This window comes from Furipterus horrens, unplaced genomic scaffold (genome assembly GCF_987537825.1).
Source record: "Furipterus horrens unplaced genomic scaffold, mFurHor1.1.pri manual_scaffold_4, whole genome shotgun sequence".
NCBI classification, from domain to species: Eukaryota; Metazoa; Chordata; class Mammalia; order Chiroptera; family Furipteridae; genus Furipterus; species Furipterus horrens.
This window is the reverse complement of record NW_028327174.1, coordinates 7,205,742-7,225,295: the sequence shown is the minus strand read 5'-3', so window position 1 is coordinate 7,225,295 and position 19,554 is coordinate 7,205,742. Positions and strand designations below refer to the sequence as shown.

Genomic DNA, 19,554 nt, shown 5'->3' with positions numbered 1-19,554 from the left:
CCCTATGCTGCTGGTCTTCTTACATGAAATCAACTCCCAGAGGAGGTAGGAACACCTGTTACATGCTCCACAGGCTCCGGGAGCACTAAACATACCCCAGCATCAGCAAAGGGCCATATCACCCTGCCTCCAATACCCTCCCCCGCCCACCACTTCCTTCCTTCAACTTGGTCTGTCACCTTGTTGCCCCTCTAGGCTCACCTGACCCCTCTCCTGGGCACAGCTTCCCTATTTGCCCCACTGTCAACTCTCCAACACTTGCTCCTTGCATCCTGTGGGAATCCACGGAATGCCATTCCCAAGACACAACCACTCATTAGCTGGGCCACGGGAATGAAGGTGATTACCACGGCTAATAATCCCAATTCCCACAACAGCCACCTCTGAACTCAGCATAGTTGGTGCAATTCATCACCTTCTCACCACGTCACGTGTCTGCCCACAAACATTTCCTGATGCCAGCTCCTTGAAGGGCCTGAGAGATCCACTCTGGACCCTGCTTGCCAGGAGGTGCTGATCAACGTGGGGAGGCTGAATACACACACACACACACACACACACACACACACAGATGGACTAATAATGATAAAGAGAACATGCTAGACAGTGAGTGCCATGGACAGACCCATGTAAACTGGGGTCATTGAAAGGATCAAGGGGTGGCAAGCCATCCTTCTCTCCCTCCCCAGGACATTCTGTCTCATGCATGACTGGGGTCTTCTTCTTCTTTTTAAAGACTTTATTTATTTTTAGAGAGTGAGGAAGGGAGGGATAAAAAGAGGGAGAGAAACATCGCTGTGTGGTTGCCTCTCACACACCTGCAACCTAGGCGTGTGCCCTGACTGGGAATCGAACCAGTGACACTTCGGTCCACAGGCTGGTACTCAATCCACTGAGCCACACCAGCCAGGCATGGGGTCCTCTTAACCTTACATGAAGCACTACACAAACGCAGCATCCAGATAAGTCCCTGCACCCCCTTCTAACCAGACTGCCCCTCAGCTGCTTCTATAGAGAAATGGGGGAGCTGGTAGAGGACAGAGGCAGAGTTTGAAGGTGGGCAGATTTGGAACATGGAAGGCTGGGAAGAACAGCCTGAGGGAGTGCGCTATGGGAGGAACCTCAGATGTTTTGGGGGAGAGGGCCACTCTGGGGAGACCAGTCAAGTGACACCCTGGGGAGGAAGGCGGAGGCAGGCAAGGTCTCCAATCCCAAGTACCTGAATGTGGGACCGATCTACTGGTTTTGCTCGGAACAACTTTGAGTTTTGCACGTGGAAGGGAAGAAGGCAGAGAACTAGCAAGCGAGCGTTTATTGGTGTGCCAGCTGCTGCGCCAGGCACTAACCACGGACGGGATCTTGTTTAATTCTACAGCAGTCCTGTGAGCTGCAGATCACTCCACCTGTTCTACAGGTAGAAACCCGATGCTGAGTGAGTTTAAGAGAATCTGACCTAATGTTCATGAGGGTTCTGAAAGACTCCAATTTACCCTTCCAGACCCACCCTGGAGCCTCACCCTGCCTTGGGCATGAGCCTTAGTCTGCCTTTGTGTTCCTCAGTGTGTGCCAGCTGGGACCTGCCCACATATCTGAGGCCCCCACTCAATGCGTCCTCTTGACCTTCAGGACACCATGAGCCTGCTCACTCACTCTAGAAACACCCAGGGGATTCTGGTGACCACTAAGGGAGCTGTCTCCAAAGTAGATGCTTGTACTCAGGAAGGTAACTAAGTGATCCACTGGATGTGGGGGGAAAAATCAGAACTTGTATTCTTAGTTTTTAATCTTAATCTCCCAAACATCCCATTGTGATATACGTTGTATAATGCACACATTAGCACAGTAAAACATTGGAATACAAAAATGCATGCTCAAAAATATTTTTACAGATGGGAGGTGAGGATCTAGCCCTGCAATAAGTTCTTACTTGAGAGGTAATGGTGTTAGAGACTCTGCTTCAACGAGCTGGGTTTAAATCCTTTATCAGCTGCTTCTGGGCTCTGTGGTGGGGCAAGTTAGGAGAAGCTTCCTAACCCTCAGCTTCCTCATCTCAGCAATGAGGGTGGCAGTAACACCCACCTCCGGAGGTTTGAAGAGAGATAGATGTACATGAAGCTCATAGCCCAGAGCCTGGCACCCGAATGTAGATGCAATGACCACTAATTTGGTGACAGGGTGCAGAGCCGGCCTGGCCTGGCCTGGCCAGGGGGTGGGCCCTGCCCTAGTGGGCAGCGTCTGCCGCAGGAGACCGAGACCCAGAACAGATCACTAAGAAGTCAGCGTGACCAGGGAGAAGAGACCCTTTCTCTGCCAGAATCATGGGGAGTAGGGGGAGTACTTTGTATATAAATTAGCTCACTTAATCCTCAGAACACCGGGGGGAAGTCACTTTACGTGGCCATTTCCCAGATGTGAAAGCCGGTGCTTAGAGAGAGCAAAGTTCTCTTCCAAGATCCCACTGCTGCAGGAGGCAGTCTCGGCCCGCGAGGCCCAGAGCCCACGTTTTTCCTGTTACACCTCCCTGTCTTCATCCCTGAATCCCTCCTCCAAGTGTTCGGAGTGGTGCCCAATATGGCCCATCCCTCGAATGAACATTATGCAGCCATAAAAATAACGATTACACATACACAGTGACTAAGAGCAACACGAGAGAATGTTTACGACACAATATGGGGAGGGAAAAGCAAGTCCCCCAAATTGTAAATACGCTACGATAAAATTATACTAAAATGATTCTGCATAGAAGAGACTGAAAGGAAATACCATGGCTGATCTCTGATCTCTTTCCTACTTTCCTCCATTTGCCAAATAGTCAATCAGTGCTTATAACTTTTACAACGAAGAAAAGATATGTAAAAAAATAATAAATTTGTGGTTGAAATAACTGGAAACCTGCTGTTTTCTTCCTCTTTCACTTCCCATCCTTCAAATCCTCCAAAGTCTACGCTTTCAGAACAATCTGACTGTAACCATGGACGTGGTAGGAGTTTGGGGAGCATCCGGTACCCCCACAGACCCACGTCAGCTCCTTCCCTTTGACCACTCTGCTTCAACCAGGCTGCCTCTCTCCGTCGAGTGAGGACCCCCCCACCCCGGACCCTCCTCCCAGCCCCCCGACAGGGTTCCTGCTGATGCTCACCTGCCACTCGCGGCCGGCCTCCGACGTGAGACGCGCACACCTGTCCGTCCAGGTGAGGACTCGGCCGGGGCGCCGCGCACTGGGAGGAGGGAACCCGCCGACGGGGCGGTGCCGTGACGTCACCGTCCCAACCCCGCCCCCGGCTTCCAGGCCACGCCTCGGCTTCCTGGCCCGCGGGGGTTCGTGGTTCTCGTGCTTGCGGGGTGAGATGCTGGGGACACTTCACCCGACACGCATGCCCGACGGGAGCCGGGCGCCGAGCCATCAGCCGTGCCCGCCAAAGGGAGCCTCCAAGGGCTGCCCTCGGGGGTGGGCGGGCTGAGCCGGGAGGTCCTACTCTTCTAGGGCGAGGGCCCCTTTGAGAAGCCGTGAAAGAGCTGGGATCCCGACCACCCCCACCCCGCAACCTCTACCCCAGTTTACATAGTTCCGTTGGGTTCGGGGATTCCAGGCTCAAATCACCTGGGGTCAGGGATGATCCCAGGGACAGAGGGAGCTTCTGGTTCTCCGAGTGTTTTCTTCTCTGTACCTCAGTCCCAGTACTTCTCACAGAACAAACGTCCCACTTCTTCTGCTGAGAAAACCCGGGGTGGGGGGTGGGGGGAGGGTGGCCAAGAGGTGAGTGAGATTCCAGCCCTGAGTGGTCGGGGAAAGTTACCCCGGCACCTGACACCTACAGTCAGGAAACTGTTTCCATCTTTGGATTATCCGAGGTTGTTTATATTTAGCAAAGATCTGCGTTGAACCCTGGCTGCTGTGGCTCAGTGGACCTAGCACCAGCCTGCGAATTGGAAGGCCTCAGGTTCGGTTCCCAGTCAGGGCACATGCCAGGGTTGCGGGCCAGGTCCCCAGTTGGGGGCGTACGAAGGCAATTGGTTGATGTTTCTCTGCCTCTCTTTCTCCCTCCTTTCCCCTCTCTAAAACTGAATAAATAAGAATTTTTAAAAAAGATCTTCATTGCTGGTGTTGGCAAAAATAAAGGGCCCTCCTTCTTTGAAAAGGCAGTTAGGTTCCATCTAGCCAAGAGCTTTAAAAATGTGCTCACCGTTGGACCCTGGAATTCCATTTCTGGAAATCTATCCTAAGGAAATAATTCAGAATACGTGTTCATCGTGGAATTCTTTAAAAATGGTGAAAATTGGAACTAGTATAAAGTCCAGCACCCCATGGGAGGGAGAGGAGTGGGTGGGGGAGGGAGTGGGGGATGAGGTAGTGGTGGTGACCAGCACAATCACACGACGGGATATTACGCAACCTTTAAAAGCTGTGTTTACAAACAGCTTATAATATGAGGAACTATGTTAAAATATTAAGAGAATAAAAGCAGGATACAAATATGTGGTGACAGCAGGATTACAGTTGTACTTAAAAGCAAAACACAATTTTTCTGAAGTTCTTGTGGAATTGATTGGCGTGACACTGGTTAAGAAAATCACAGAGGTTTCAAGTGTACAATTCCATAATACTTCGTCTGTATATTGTATTGTGTGGTCACCACCCAAAGACAAGTCTTCTCTTGTCAGCACTGACTGCCCCTAAAACACAATTTTTTTGCATGGGAAAGAGCCTGGAAAGAAAATGTTCATGGTTATTTCTGGGTCGGGGCACTCAGAGGCTTTTTATCCTCCGTGTTCCCTGCATCTTTATCCAATAGGCTTATATCACTTTTATAAAGTTTTCATTAATTGAACAATTACTATAATCTAGGTTAAGCCCCTTTCTTGTAATCCTTGAAATAGCTCTGAGGTAAGAATTATTTTCCTCCTGTTACAGGGGAGGAAGCCAAGGTCTAAGAGCTTGATCCCCAAGGTCACACTGCTAGGAAGGGTTGGAGAGAGCCTCTGTTTCAAGGCCAAGAAGGCTCATAAGCAGTGCCCTGACTAGCTACCAGGCTAAAAGGGCCACCAGCCTCAGCTGGGTAAAGGGGGCTGGTGAGGGTCTGGGCTTCAAGAGGAGGGGCAGTGTAGGGAGGACCGCAGCCTCAGCGTGTCCTCCTCCACTAGGGGCAGCCCTTCCCTCCTGCCCTAGAGGTTTTGGGGCTGGTGGGACCCAGGGAGGCCAGAGCTCCCCAGAAACCAAGCTCCAAGGTTGGGAGGTTCGCTAGTTCAACCTGATCGGTTCATTTTATAGCCTTACTATAGTTTTCTGATTGTAAAAGCATTATATATCTACTATAGAAAATTGGAGAAGTCCAAAAAAGATAAAGAAAATAAAAGGTAATCTCTTTATTGCTTTATCTTCTATTATGAAAATTTAAAATAATAGGAAAAAGTAGAGAAAAATATAGTATATGAACCCATATACCCACCACTAATTTTCAACAAGTATTAATATTTTCCATTCTTGTTTAATCTATCACCTCACATACATTTCTAAAAAGGAAATTCCATTCACCATATCATTTCACCTATAAATACCTCAGTAATTGTCTCTTAACAGCTATGGACTTTGTTAACACACACACACATACACACACAAACCATTTTACACATAGCAAAAATAACATTTCTTTTGGTAAATCATTTAATATGTAGTTCATGTTCAAATTTCCCTAATGTGTCTCCAAAATGTCTTTTTATAGTTGGCTTGTTTAAACCAGTATCCATACAAGTCCTAAATATTATATCTGGTTGAAGTATCTTTTAAATTTCTCTCTTTCATTGAGATATATAATTCACATATCATTTTAAGTGTACAGTTCGGTGACTTTCTGTAGATTAACAAGGTTTTACGACCATTACCAATATTTAATTCCCTAACACTTTTATTATCCCCAAAAGAGACCCCACACCTATCAGCCGTCACTCCCTATTTCTGCTCTTCCTCAGTCCCTGGTAATGACCATTAATATGCTTTTGTCTTTCACCTATCGTAAATATTTCATCCAAATAGAATCATAAATATGTGACCTCTGTGTCTGGCTTCACTTAGCAAAATGCCTTCAAGGTTCAGCCATGTGGTACCACGCATCAGTACTTCATTCCTTTCTATGGCTGATTCCTTCAGACTGGGTTTCCCACAGTCTCGAGCTGGTTGACGGCATCCCTGTTGTGCCTTTTAACATGTGCCACTGTCCCCCCACAGTTCCTATGAGCTGGCAGTTAGATGCACACTCAGAAGCTGGAGGCTTGATTTGGATTCAATTATTTTATCAGGAGTATCTCATAGATGATGTGTTCTTCCTAGTGCATCAGGGCAGGAGCCACAGAGTGTTGGGTTGCTCCACCTTTGAGTGATGTTAAGGTTATCAGTGGCTTTACATGCTAACCTCATCCTTCTGTTTTGTTTGTTTGTGCTTTTTTTTAAGATTTTTTAAAAATTGCCTCTCGTGCTACCCTAACTGGGGACCTGGCCCGCAACCCAGGCATGTGCCCTGACTAGGAATCGAACCAGAGACCCTTTGGCTTGCAGGCTGGTGCTCAATCTACTGAGCCACACCCGCCAGGGCTCATACTTCTGTTTTAAAGCTCCCCATCAACATTTTACCCTGTGGTTTTAGCATCCATTGATGACTGTGGACCTGGTCTATTTCACCCTTCAGTTTAGAGAGAAGGAAACTGAGGCTGGAAGAGAGGTGATTTGCCCAAGGTCACAGCATAAGTATTAATTAATAGCTACCACATAGTAGGCCCTTGCTGTATGCCCAGCACTATGCTAAATGCTGTGCATGAAGTGACTCACTTAATCTTCTCAACAGCCCTTTGTGGTTGGCTTTGGAGTTTGAGCTTCCTTTTCAAATGAGGAAACTAAGGCCCAAAATGGTAAAGGGGCCTGCCTTTGGTGAGTCTTTTGGCAAATCAAATCAAGAGACTCTGGAACACCGAGAAATGGGGAGACACAGTTCTTGCTATGGTAAATATAAACATAGACGAGGTGACCAGAGCCATAAGGGGGAGTCACAGAAGTCTTCCCAGAGGCAGCATTGCTGGAGCTTGGCCCCTCCAAGTGTGCGTAGGAGTTGGTGAGGGGAGTGAAGGGAGAGGAATGAGCCCACCCTATGAATAAGGTCTGAGGTGTGATTTGAGCTGTGGCCAAAGACACTCCTCCTCACCATGGACCTACTCACTCGCAAATGTCTGCCCTGAGGGAGGAGGAAGAATGAGGGTGTGTCTTGGCCCAACGCATGGTGAGAATATGCAGACGCTATTACAGAGTGAGGCTACAAAGAGCACCAGGCCAGGAGTCTGCAGATGAGCGGTCAGCGAGCCATGAGAGGCTGGGTGCTGTACCCACGTCATGGTCCCTGCCCTCAAAGGCTTAAGACAAACGGATGGAGATGGGCCTGGAGGACATTAGCTCCTACCCCAGAAAGGCCACCAGCTCAGGTCCTCAGCTCCAGCTCAAAGGTTCTGCGGGGGGGAATCCCTGGACCATTGAGTGAAAAGAACCTCCAGCAAACCCTGGTTCAAAGTGCCCATTCTAATATGTGTCTCTTTGCTTCTATGTGCATAGAATACCTGTGAATAAAAATCTTTGTAAATCATGCCTTCTCTACTATATAAAGAACACCTAGAAACCAATAAGAAAAATACCAGCAATATAATATAAAAATGACTAAGAATATGAACAGACTGTTCATAAGAAAGGCAATACAACTGTCTTTGGAACTCAGATAAAGATGGTAGCCTCATTCAAAATTAAATAAAATGCAAGTGGAAATGCCACCAAGATTTGAAATGCCACCAAGATTTTACCCCCACCTCTCAGGTTAGGAAAGATACAAAATTTTGGTAACACACTGATGGCAAGGCTCTGGGGAAAGAGGCAGCTTCACCCATAGGAGAGTAAATGAGGACAGTCCCTGAGGAGGGAATGACAGTATCTATCCAAATGACAACAGCACATTTCCTTTGTCCTCAGAATTCCAAGTCCAGATGTTTACCTTATAGGAGGGAAATGGCCTAGGAAAACAGTTATTCATAGCAGCATGTGTGTGTGTGTGTGTGTGTGTGTGTGTTGGAAAAACGTATGTCCATCAATAAGGGGCAGATAAAATAGGTCATAGAGCCCGGGCTGGTGTGGCTCAGTGGACTGAGTGCCAGCCTTCGAGCTGAAAGGTCGCTGGTTTGATTCCTGGTCAGGTCACACGCCTGGGTTGTGGGCCAGGTCCCCAGCTGGGGGCATGTGAGAGGCAACTGATTACTTCTCTTGCACAACTGATTGTTTCTCCCTCTTTCTCCCTCCCTTCCCCTTGCTCTAAAAAGTAAATAAAATCTTTTTTAAAAATTTAAAAATAGATCATAGAACCTTCGTTCAATGGACCATCATGAAACCATATAATAAACGAGGAAGCTCTCTGTATAAACGGGGAAAGATCTATGAACATGAAGTGCTGTTCTGTAGGAAAAACACAAGGTTCAGAGAAGAGTATATAGTTTGTGGCTATTTATGTGAAAAGGCAGGGAGGAGAAAGAACAAGCATCTGCCTCTTTCTATTTCTATTCTGTGAGTCCCTCTGGCCGGCGGTGCTAGAGCCCGGAGCTGTGGCCGATCCTTCCAGGACAGGACACGGCTGGCTGGGGCCTAAGACTTGGGAGGGAGACCTTTACTCTAGCCCGTCTGGTAACTTTTGAATTTTGATTCACATGAAAATATGTCTATTTCAAAAATTACATGAAATGAAACGTTTTAGGGTCTGTATTACAGAGTTGAGGAACCTGTCCTGCAAGGCCCACGGTGAAGGAGGATGGGCGGGAGGAGGGGCGTGGCCTTGAGGAGGGCCCCCTCCTCCGTCTCCTGAGATAACCATCACAGTGGCTCCCCATTTTTCTGATGCAGACACTGAGGCTTGAGCTGCAGGATGGCACATAGAGTGCACAGGCTGGGGTGGAGGGCAGCCAACGACTGTCCCCATCCATGGCTTGCGGCCCTCCCACTGCCCTGTCACCACACAATGCCACCCTCAGCTGGCCAGCAGATGTGGCGGAGTTCTCAGTTAACTGGCGCCCGCCACTCTTCATCATGAACTGGCTGGTCATTTGACCAAAGTGGACTATCCTTGCCCTGAATTACACTTTATTTAAAAAATAAGAAGAAAAGAAAGGATAAGCCAATTGAATGAGCGGTCATAGGGTTGGCATGGCTCTGGGCTGGATTTCTCAGGGACTTGATTCAACGGACCCATTCATGGGATTATTTGGGAGTTTACTTTAAATTGGGCAGGCAGTAAGGCTCCTTGGCTTTTTGAATGGGCCTGGATTTGGAAAGAAATTCAATTAAGTGGTTCTATGACTAAATTCACAGGATGGTTTTTCTGATTGAATTATGGCAGTTTCTTTCAAGACCGAATTCGCCTCCTCTCTGAAGCTTTTCCAGATCTTCCCAGGGAGTTCGGGTGTGTGTGTGTGTGTCAGGGGGTGGGGGGGATGGCAAACCCTCCCACCTCAGCCTTACTCTGTGCAGCAGCTGCACCCCTAAGTCTAGCCCAGGAGCCCTGCCCCACCCCCACTCCTGCTTCACACTGGTGGTGGTGAAGGGTTTGCAGAACTGCTTCCCCGAGGGGCTCTCAGCTGTCCGGGGACAGAAACAGCAGGGCACCAGGCCCCAGTGCCCAGCACAGGTCTTGGCTGCGAGCAGGGCTCGGGCCAGGGCAGGATGAATTCCAGGGACCCGACCCCGGGCCTCCTGATTCCAAGGCCATAGGACGCAGCCTCCCTCCCTTCGCTGGGACATTCAGCTCAGTCTTCCTGAGGGAGGGACGCCGCTCCTAAGGAACTCACAGTGCGATTATACCCAGAGCTCCTCAGAACACCACTCCGGTTCTGCCAGCATCCAGCTCCTGCTAATACAGGTCTCTGAAGTGCATCGCCCTTTCCAGTTTACAGAGTTTGGCACCCTCTCTCTTTGCTCCTCAGAGCAATCCACTGAGGGGTGGGTTCTCTTCCTCCTTTTACAGCTGCTCTCCAGGGGCTCAGAGAGGGGCAGGGCCTTGCCCAGCATCACACGGCCAGTGGGTAGGGGACATCAGGACTCCAGGACCCTGGAGGGCAGGGCTGAGACCAGGAGGTGTACAGGGTGATGAAGAGGTTGTGTGTATGTGGGGGGGTGGGGGCTCCTCCTGTGCTTGAAGGGCAGAGGGGTGAGGGCTAGGGGGGATCTAGGCTCACAGGGCATGAGGCCTGAGCTGTGAAATGGCCTCCATAAGATCCTGGAGGTGAGGAGGTGGCCGGCCGCAGTGGGAGGAGGAAATGAACGCGCGCTCACTCATCCAGCCATCAGCAGGCTCAGACATGAGGGCCCGCCAGGGCTCGCCTTGGGCAGCCTCGGGTGCGGGGAGCGGCCTGGGTGGGACACCCAGCCCACTGGTCTGGGGTGAGGAGGTGCAGGGAGGTAGCTGGTCCTCACCTTGCAGGTTGAGAAAAGCTGCCCAGAAGGGAGAGGGCAGCTAGGCCTGGGAGGGTGATCAGAAAGGTGCTGCAGGAGGAGGAGGCATCTGCCTGGCAGGGAAATGGTAATTCTGTTAGGAGACCCTTACTGAGAGCCTGCTCTGCGCCTGGCTCTGCTAGCCTCACGCCAGCCTGGGCGCTGGTGCTGTTAGCACCCCTACTTACCAGCTGGAGAATGCTGGCATTGAGGGGTCAGGGATTTGCTCAAGGCCACATGGCTGATAAGAGGCAGAGCTGGCTTTGAACCTGGCAGGAAGGCTCCTGAGTCCGGTCTTTAACCACTCTGCAGCTGCCTCCCAGCACAGAGGGCCACCAGGCAGGGGGGCAGGGGGGACGGCGGTGAACACCTGGGGCTGTGGAAGGGGCCACTGTCACAGGGCAGACTTTGCTTTTTGCTTTTTACCTTGAGACACATGGATCAGCAAACTGAAGGTTGCAACACTTCGGAGTAAGTCCCACTTTGTGCTCTTCTGACTTCTGGGCCTCAGTTTCCCCCATGTAAGAAGCTTATGGAGGTAAAGCCTAGTGCTTGATATACAGCAGGTGCTTAATAAAGTGGGGTCCCTTCCCTCCCTTGCACCCCTGAGGATCTCAGGGACAAAGAGGCACAAGAGCCTCCCTCCAGCCCCCTTCCCAAGGTCCCCTTGTCCAGCCCACTGCAGAGAGGAAATTCTTTGAACTTCTTGATGATGATGGCGACGGCAATGATGGCAGTGACGAAGAGAACAGTGGTGATGGCAAGGATGACGGCGGTGCTGATGGTAGTGACAAGCTCAGGCCCCGCCCTAACATTCCAGAGGCGAAGGCAGGAGCATAGCTCTGGGAGTGTGTGAGTGAGTGTGGGCGCCCAGAAAACTCCGCTGTGGGGATGGTGGCCTTGGCCCTGTCACCGACTGTGCCCCACCCACAGATCATGGCCCTTGATGACTCCCTCTGCCCTGGGCTTACTACTCTCCTACAGGGCATATCCCACAGGATCAACTGCCCAGGAGGCCACATGTCCCAGAAGGCTGTAGGCAAAGCCCAGAGACGGGAGCCACTTGCCTGAGGTCACACAGCACATCTGGATGGGCAGGAGCACAGCGCTCCTGACTTGGACTCTCCATTGGAGGGGTGATGGGAGGGGTTAGCTGGGGCCAGGCGCCTGGAGCCTTTAACACCAGACCCAAACCTCTGGCTGGGATCTTGTAGACCATGGGGGTCCCAGGAGGTTTTTAGCAGAGGACAGACCTAAGGGTCTTCCCAAAGGGCAGGAGTGTGAGTGACAGCTGGGGCCAAGGGGGCAGGAAAACTCGAAGATTCAGACTCCCTGAGTTACAGCGACCAAGAGGCCTTGGGAGCCTGGAGTGCATCCTCCAGTGGGACTCTGTGTGGGAGGGTCGGGGTCTCAGGCTGGGTCTCAGGCTGGGGTCTCAGGTCGGGGTCAGAGGTGCTGGGCTAATGGATAATTGTGAGGAAGGAGCCAGGAGCGTGCGGGCTCTCTGCTGCCTGCCTGTCCCCATCAACACCCTACTTCTTCCCCCTCTGGTGTTCTGTGCCCCCACTTCGGTGACCCTGCCTTTTGGGAACACACGCTCCCCTTCCGCAATTGTGGGGGGCTTCCCTTCTCCTGATCTGCCTGCCCAATTCCTGCTCATTTCTTTATTTTTTTAAAAATGAAAACAAATTTCAAAACTGTTGTAAAATACATAAAACTTAAAAGTTACCATCTCAGCCATTTTCAAGCGTGCAGTGTGTGGCACTAAGTTCTTTCACATCATCATCACCATCATCTTCCCAGTGGAAACGCTGTGCCCCCTGAACACTAACTTCCCACCCTCCCCTCCCCTAGCCAGGCACAACCACCCTCCTACTTTCTGTCTCTATGAATTCCATATGAGTGGAACCATATATATACCTCCTGTTTCTTAAGGCTCAGAGGACAGGCCACCTCCTCTGAGAAGTCTTCCTGACTTCATGCAATCAAGTTACAGGTCCTGCCTACACTGAGCACCCAGCAGGGGGCCTGCGACGGCTTCTCACCCAGCTCCTGAATCCAGGCCAGAGGAGGAAGTTCTTTGAACGTTTGAAGTGGATGATGATGATGATGATGATGGTGACAACAATGCTGATGAATCTTTGGTCCTTCTGCTGACACACTTCTCTGACTAGGGCAGAACCTGGAGGCCAGGATCCTGTCTGTCATCGCCCTCTGCTGAGGCTGGGCACAGCGTGGCTCCAAAGGCAGGGTGGTGGAGGAGGACTGAGACACTGTCGCCATGATAAATAACACCAGGCTCTTATCCCCTGCTCTTCCCCACAGTGTCTCTTGATGCTGGCAATAGTGGCCCTGGTTGTCTCTGGTTGCATCCTTCCCTCTCCCCCCAGTCTGGGGTGTTCTGTCCCCCAACACCAGTTGGCTGGAAGACTCTTCAGTACTTTGTGCTGTGAGTGGGTAGGGCTGGGGAAACTGAGGCACGGGGAGGTCATATGACTTGCTTAGGCCATCCTAGAAACTTGCTCCCCTTGCTGCTCTCTGGGGCCACATGGGAAAGCAACCTGCAGGGCCTCTGCCCAGGAGACAGGTCAGACCCTAGGCTCAGTGCCAGGGGCGGGAGCCAAGCTGACCCAGGTTCAAATCCCAGTCAGCATGCTCCTTCTGGTAGCCGTGGGCCAGCCCTCATCTGTAATTGGGGGACACCTCTCAGAGTGGTGGGAGCTCCCAGGGAGGCAAGCACTCCAGGCCAGAGCAGCAGCTCAGCAAATATCCCTTCTTCCTTCTGTTCCTGTCCTGACATATGAAGGGGACAGTTCAATGGTGCAGACAGACTTGGAGAGACAGAGGTTCAATTCCTGGCCCGGCCTCTGGCCTACTCTGAACCTCGGTATCTTCATCTTCTCTTATGTCCGCTGTGCTATGCGTGTGAGAGGGGCCACCGTGCTCAGGGGCTGTGAAGGCCACCCCAGCTTTATCCTCCTTCCCAAGGGAGATGGAGGGGTCTTCTGTTAGGCTGGTCCTGAGGCAGCCCCTGGGCAGCTACGTCCCACAGCGGCAGATGCCCAGTCCAGGACCTCCCATGTGGACCGCCAATTCTCATTCAGCTTAATTTTCCAAATAAAGGTAAGGGGTGGGGTTGCTAAGTCCTGGGAGAGACCACTGGTCAGGGAGGCTCAGCCTTGCACAGTCCTCAGGGTGAGAGCTGGGCAAATCCACCCGCCCCCTTTGGGGGTTCAGGTCCTGGAGCTGTACACGGGGATCTCCGCAACCCGGCGCTGGGACTGGAGTCCGGTGTGACCGCAGGGACTCACCTCCCTCTCTCAGCTCCTTTTCTCCACCTGGGCGGGAGAGGCTCCTGGTGTGAGCAGACACCAGGGAAAAAAGCCCTTCTCCATTTGTTACCAAAGCTCGCTCACGGACTGCCAGGGCCAAAAGGCTCTCGCAGATGGCCTAGTCCACTTGATAGATGGAGTAACGGAGGTTCCTGCGTCAGACGACCAGCCCGGGGTCCCAGCGTGGAGTCTGCGTCAGGCCACAGCCCGGACCAGGTCCCTGGGCTCTCAGAGGCTTTTCCTCCCGCAGCGAGCCCGCTTGCGGCCGCCGGCGCTAGAACTCGGGCGGAGGGTGTTCACCTGCTGCCCCCGTGTGGCCACCGCGGGCGCTGCAGCCGGGTCGCGGTCGTGCCGCCGGGTATGGGTCACGCCGAGCGGGGGTGCTCCTTCGTGGTAAGCGCGGAGCGAATGCGGGGGACCGCGGAAAGAGCAGATGGATCCTGACAGGTCAACACACGCCCCCTAGAAGTGCACTAAACGCGCTCACTTACGGTGGGGAAACCAGGCACGCTTCTGAGAGGCGGTGTGACTTGACTGCCCTGCCTTGGAGGGGTCCAGGCCGCCGCTGAATTATGTGTTGGCCTCAGAATAGCCAGGCTTTGAACCTGACAGAGGAGGGTGCCCGGCGCTTAGGAGCTGCCTCCTTTTACCTTCACGGTGCCTCCTTTTGCTAAGGAGGAAACTGGCACACACACACCTGTCTTGAGCATTAACTGAGGTGGTGGTTAAGGCAACAAGCCCAGTCCCAGGTCCCAGGTGGGGTGTGCTGGGCCTCCCTCCACCCCTCCCCTCCATGCATCTCCTTAGAGCAGGAGAAGGCCCCTGGAGGTCCGGGGACAGGGCACCAAGCCACACCCCCACACAGTGAGCGTTTCCCTTTCCAGTGCAGTGGGCACCCAGGAATCCCTTTGAGGGTCGGGAGGAAGTTCTCTGTTTAGTGCTAGGGAGTGGGCACCGTCTCCTAATCTCCCTCTACAGGAGGCAGGACCCGGGCCTGGGTTCCCACCCCTGTCTGCAGAAGCACCTGGTGGGAACAGAAACACCTGTTTGACTTCATTATAGGATTTCCACCTCCACCTTCTGTATATGGCAAGTTAATATTGATTTCCACCTATGGTAGGGAAAGAAAGTTTCCTTTTAAAAGAAACTTGTTTAAGTAAAAAAGTGAGTTGACTTATAAATATATCGTTTTAAAGTCAAGGTAGTTTTCTGGGAAGAGGGGCAAAGGGGGGGAAATTGGGACAACTGTAATAGCATAGTCAATAAAATATAATTTTTAAAAAATAAATAAAGTCAATGTAGTTTTAAGGCTCACGGCTGTGACAACAAAGGTGACGGTTGGTGAGAATGACTACAGTCGGGCCTGGAAGGCCTCCTCCCTCCCTCCATGGCCCAAGGGTGAGGCTGGAGCTTCTCATTCCGTGGAATCAGTTCAGACAGTCAGCCTGGCACATACCGTGTGGTGCCATCCCTGATCAAATCTCTTCTTTGGTGGGGAGACAAGCCCCAGCCCAGGTGGAACTGGGAACAGAAAGACTCTTCTGGCTGGAATAGTCAGGAGGGCTGCCTGGAAGAGGCAGGCTGTGCTCATAAGGGCTGATGCAGAGAGACCCAGAGTGAGCATGGAGATGCTGCTGGAGTTTCCTGCTACTGTGGGGCCCTGAATACCAGGCTAAGGGATGTGGACCTCCTGCCGCAGGCACAGCTGCCCTCTCAGGTCCCAGAGAACCCCTAACTCCAGCCTGAAGAGGTCTCTGCCTGACAGCAGGGAGAAATAACAAGTCCCCCTTCCTGCTCTCCACTTACACCCGTTGGCCCCAAGCCTGGCCAACCTATGTTAGAAGAATCTCCCTGTTCCCATTGCCTCTGCTCCCGGCAAGGCCCTGTCCTCTGGAAGGGAACCAGCCTTTACTGAAGAGCCGGCCCTGCTCTCTTTATCACGAGACTCTTGCCCCACAGTGCTGCCGCCCTGAGAGCCAGGTGCCACCATTACTGCCTGCTACCGGTGAGGAACCGGAGGCTCAGGGAGAGCGATTCTTGCTGAACTCAGGCATCTTGACTGCAGAGCTGGGGACTGGCCACTGGGGGTGCTGCCTTTTACAAACGGCTCCCTGTCTTGTGTGAGCTCCTGGGGGCCGGGCAGGGGTCTCCTCCGTGCCTGGCACTGGCCCAGCATTCAGCAGGTTCCTAGTGAATTTTGAGTGAGTGAAACCAAGACATGAATGAATGACAGTTTGGTTTGTGAGGGACCCGAAGACATCACGCTAAGTCTGCATGACACCGTGAACCTGGGAATATGCAGAGTAGCTTCCAGAAAGACACACAGGAGCTGGTACTCGCGGTTGCCTCTGGGTGTGGAGGCGGAGAATGAGACAGCAGGGAACCTTACTTTTCTGTCTGGATGTTTATGTTACATATTAGAATGTGCGTGTATTAGGACAAGTTATAATTATAATGCCTTACCACCTGCATGTTCCATAAATGAGTGCAGAAGTAAATAATCACCTGGGGAGCTCCTGGAACCCGCAGACTCCTGGGTGGCGGCCCCAGGATGGAAGCAGCAGGTCTGGGGGTGGTTGGGGGATCAGGATGAGTTTTCTAGGTGATTCTGTCACAGGTGGTCCTGGACCACGCTTCGGGAACAAAATCACCAGCTGGGCCCTCTTTCTACGGGCCTACCAGCTGGCTCATTTGCATGGTTTTTTGCACATATTTTCATGACTTCTCTGCGTTAGCCCTTCTCCTCCCTCCTGCTTGGTCCAGAGCTAAGTTCTGCCCCTGGTCGGGTCTCATGCAGGAAGCACCCGATCGGTGTCTCCCTTTTTCTGCCCCCGCCCCTGGGAGGACTTCTGTTCTCTCTGGGATGGGGCTGTGGAAACACGGACAGGCTTGAAGGCCTAGGAGACTGCATTTGAATAACGCAATGAAGAATGTTAGGGTCCTGATTAACATGAGGGTCCTGGGCCCTGTGGTAGAAGCAATGTCCAGGCGGCACTGAGACCCTCAACTGGAATTGGAACTGGAGCCGAGCCAGAACCGGCAGGCAGCCCAGCCTTGGGGGAGGCCTTGGGCACCCAGGACAGGAGACAGCTACCAGGAAGCTGGAGGGGCCCAAGGTCTGCATCCGGCAGAACGTCAGGGGAAGGCAAACACCCTCTCCCTGCGCCCCAGGCCTCTCCAGGGAGGAGGCGGAAGCTAAAATTGGACTCTGTTTTGGGGAGTCATTTCCCAGCCACAGGGAGAGGTTGCCACTGTCTCTTCAGGGTCTGGCTCTCCTCCCACAGCGGGTGGCAGGTGTGGGTGATGGTGGGTTCGAGGCAGAGGGGCACAAGCCGAGGGAGAGGGCAGCCGCTGCTGCGGGGCTGAGGGCCTTAGGTCTGGGCATCATCTCCCTCTAGCCACCCAGCGGGCTTCCCCCATTTTACAGAACAGACCCAGGTTCAGAGAGGCCAGGTTGCATGTCCAGAGACACTCAGCAGCAATGGAAGAGCCAGGACCCCACCTGGGTCTGGATGACTCCGGAGTCCGTGCCTAACCACAGCAGTGTACCTGAGCATGACCTCTGACCTCGACAAGCAGAAGGTGCCACTGTTCCGTGAGCGACTTCTGTGCGCTGAGCCCTCTCACACGTCAGCTCAGTGAGCCCCGTGCCCCCTCCCCCGCAGGAAGCCATTGTCCCCACTTCACAGATGGGCCTCGGCAAAGGAGGGTCAGGCCTGGGATGTTCCAGCTTCAGCTGGGCATCCGAGGTACTACAGGACCTCTGTCCTTTAAGTTCAAGGAGATGGGGTCAGGTCTCAAAGGGTCTGTCCTACTGTGACTCTCTGGGACATGCTTCCCGGGGAGGCTGACAGAGAGCTGGGCGTGGGGAGGTGGCCGGGATGACAGAGGGAGTGTCCCGAGCCTGCCTTGCCCTGCTCACTGCCTCCAGCGGACGCGGTCCCCAGGTCATCAAGCGGGGCCTACCCGTCTCCAAGGGAAGAGAAGCCACACGTGTCTGCGGAGCCCAGGATCTGTGCCTGACACTGTGTGATGGGATCGACATGCACTCTGCATGTCCACACCTCATTGTCACTGCCCCGGTGAAAGTGGGATGATTATTTTCATGTCACTTACAGATGAGGGTAGCATCTCACCCAGGACAGCCCAGTCTGAGCCTCGCAGTTCAGGCTCCAGAGTCCCACCCTTTCTGCTGCCTCCTTCCCGACGTTCCTTCCGCTGAGCCTGGGCTCTTGGCTGTGGGAGTGGGGGCGGGGGGGCAGTGGCCAGGCCTTTTGCAGCCCCTCCTCACTCGCTCCTCTCCTGCAGGGGCTGGGCTATAAATAGCCGTGCCCATCCTCTCAGCGTTCCCACGCTTTCTGTTCATCTAGTTCAATTGCCCATGTCCTCCTGCCTCTCACTTGTCACGGAGAAGACGCTCTCCGCTCCATACACCTGCTGAGGCTCCTCTGGCCCCGTCTCCGGCCCTGCCTGTCTCACTTCTGAGCCCAGAAACTGTCCCTCCTGTGCCTGCTGCCCCATCCAGCTTCCTTCAGAGGCTGCATGGGGGCCAGACCCCATCTGGGCTGTGACCCTGCCCGCCCTGCCCGGTCAGCCAGCTCCCCTTCCCTGCCTGCTTCCAGGTCCCGCCCACTCAGCCACCACCGGCAGCCTCCTGAATGCCACTCCGCACTCGCTTCTCTGCTTCAGGACCACCCAGGGCTCCCACTGCCTGCAGGGAGAGGCCCCAGGTCCTCAGTCCGCTATCCTCACCTCCTCACCTGGCCAGGCTCCCCAGCAGCCACTGTCTTCCCACCACGTGCGTCCCCTTCTCCCACTTTGATCTATCACCCAACCCGCCTTCCGCCTCAGCTCAGGGGCTGGCCCGCCATCAACTCCAGGCCAGAAAGCCTGGGTTGAGCACCAGGTGCTACATGGCCTTGAGTCGTCTCTCTGAGCCTTCTCATCTATAAAATGGGGAAAGTAATAGATCCCCCTCACGGGGCTGATGGGGAGTGTCAAATGAGAAATGAAAAGTTAAGAGGCTTTGTAACCTGCCAAGTGCAGGCCAATCATTGCTGTGTTCAGCACCCCCCGTAAGGGATTGTTGAGATGAACCTCCAGCTGCACTGGGCTGGTGGGGGTGAGTTGCCACCTGTCTCTGCCCACAGGGCCTTGAACATGGCACTAGGGGCCGAGGTCAGTCTCCCCACCTCACAGGTAAGGAAAGAGGCTTGGGTCCCACAGCTGATGCCCAGGATTGGCCTGTCCCTTATCTCCAACACATGAAGCTGGGGAGTGGGCTTCTTTGTCTCCTCCGGTCTCTGGGATGTTTATCTTCACCTTGGGTTTAGCGGCTGCAGGGTCCCGCCTGTACGAAGCCTCAGCACAGGTCCAGCTGGGAAGGGAACCCACTCTGTCCCTACAGCGCTCTTCCCCAGCCACTCCATGTGCAAGGCTGTCCTGGCCTCCTGGGGTTCTCACAGAGCTCCCTCTGCAGCTCAGCATTTCCAAGGGTTCTCCCAGGGACGCCCCTCACTCAGAGAAAACTCACAGGAGGGGTCTCCCCTGCCCCTCTGCCTGGTTGGAGGCAGGCCTGGGATTTCTCCCTCTGGGGCCCCCAGAGCACCTGGCTGCTTCCCTGAAGATGGGCCAGGCCTTGGGGGGAGACCATGTCCCCCAACCCCAACACGCCGCTTGCTCTGCATTCTGACTTAGTGAACGGGTGCCTCCCTCCCTCTC

The 19,554-nt window shown here is 53.2% G+C and overlaps 1 protein-coding gene across 1 annotated transcript in view; it reads right to left on the bottom strand.

Moving 5' to 3' along the window:
* CSNK1E (casein kinase 1 epsilon) overlaps positions 1–3,208 on the bottom strand; it is a 31,602-nt gene extending 28,394 nt beyond the window's left edge. Inside the window, exon 1 of the mRNA XM_090272430.1 lies at positions 3,140–3,208. The gene's annotated coding sequence lies outside the window, so the exon portion shown is untranslated. The remainder of the gene's footprint in view (positions 1–3,139) is intronic.
* Positions 3,209–19,554: the final 16,346 nt, after the last annotated feature.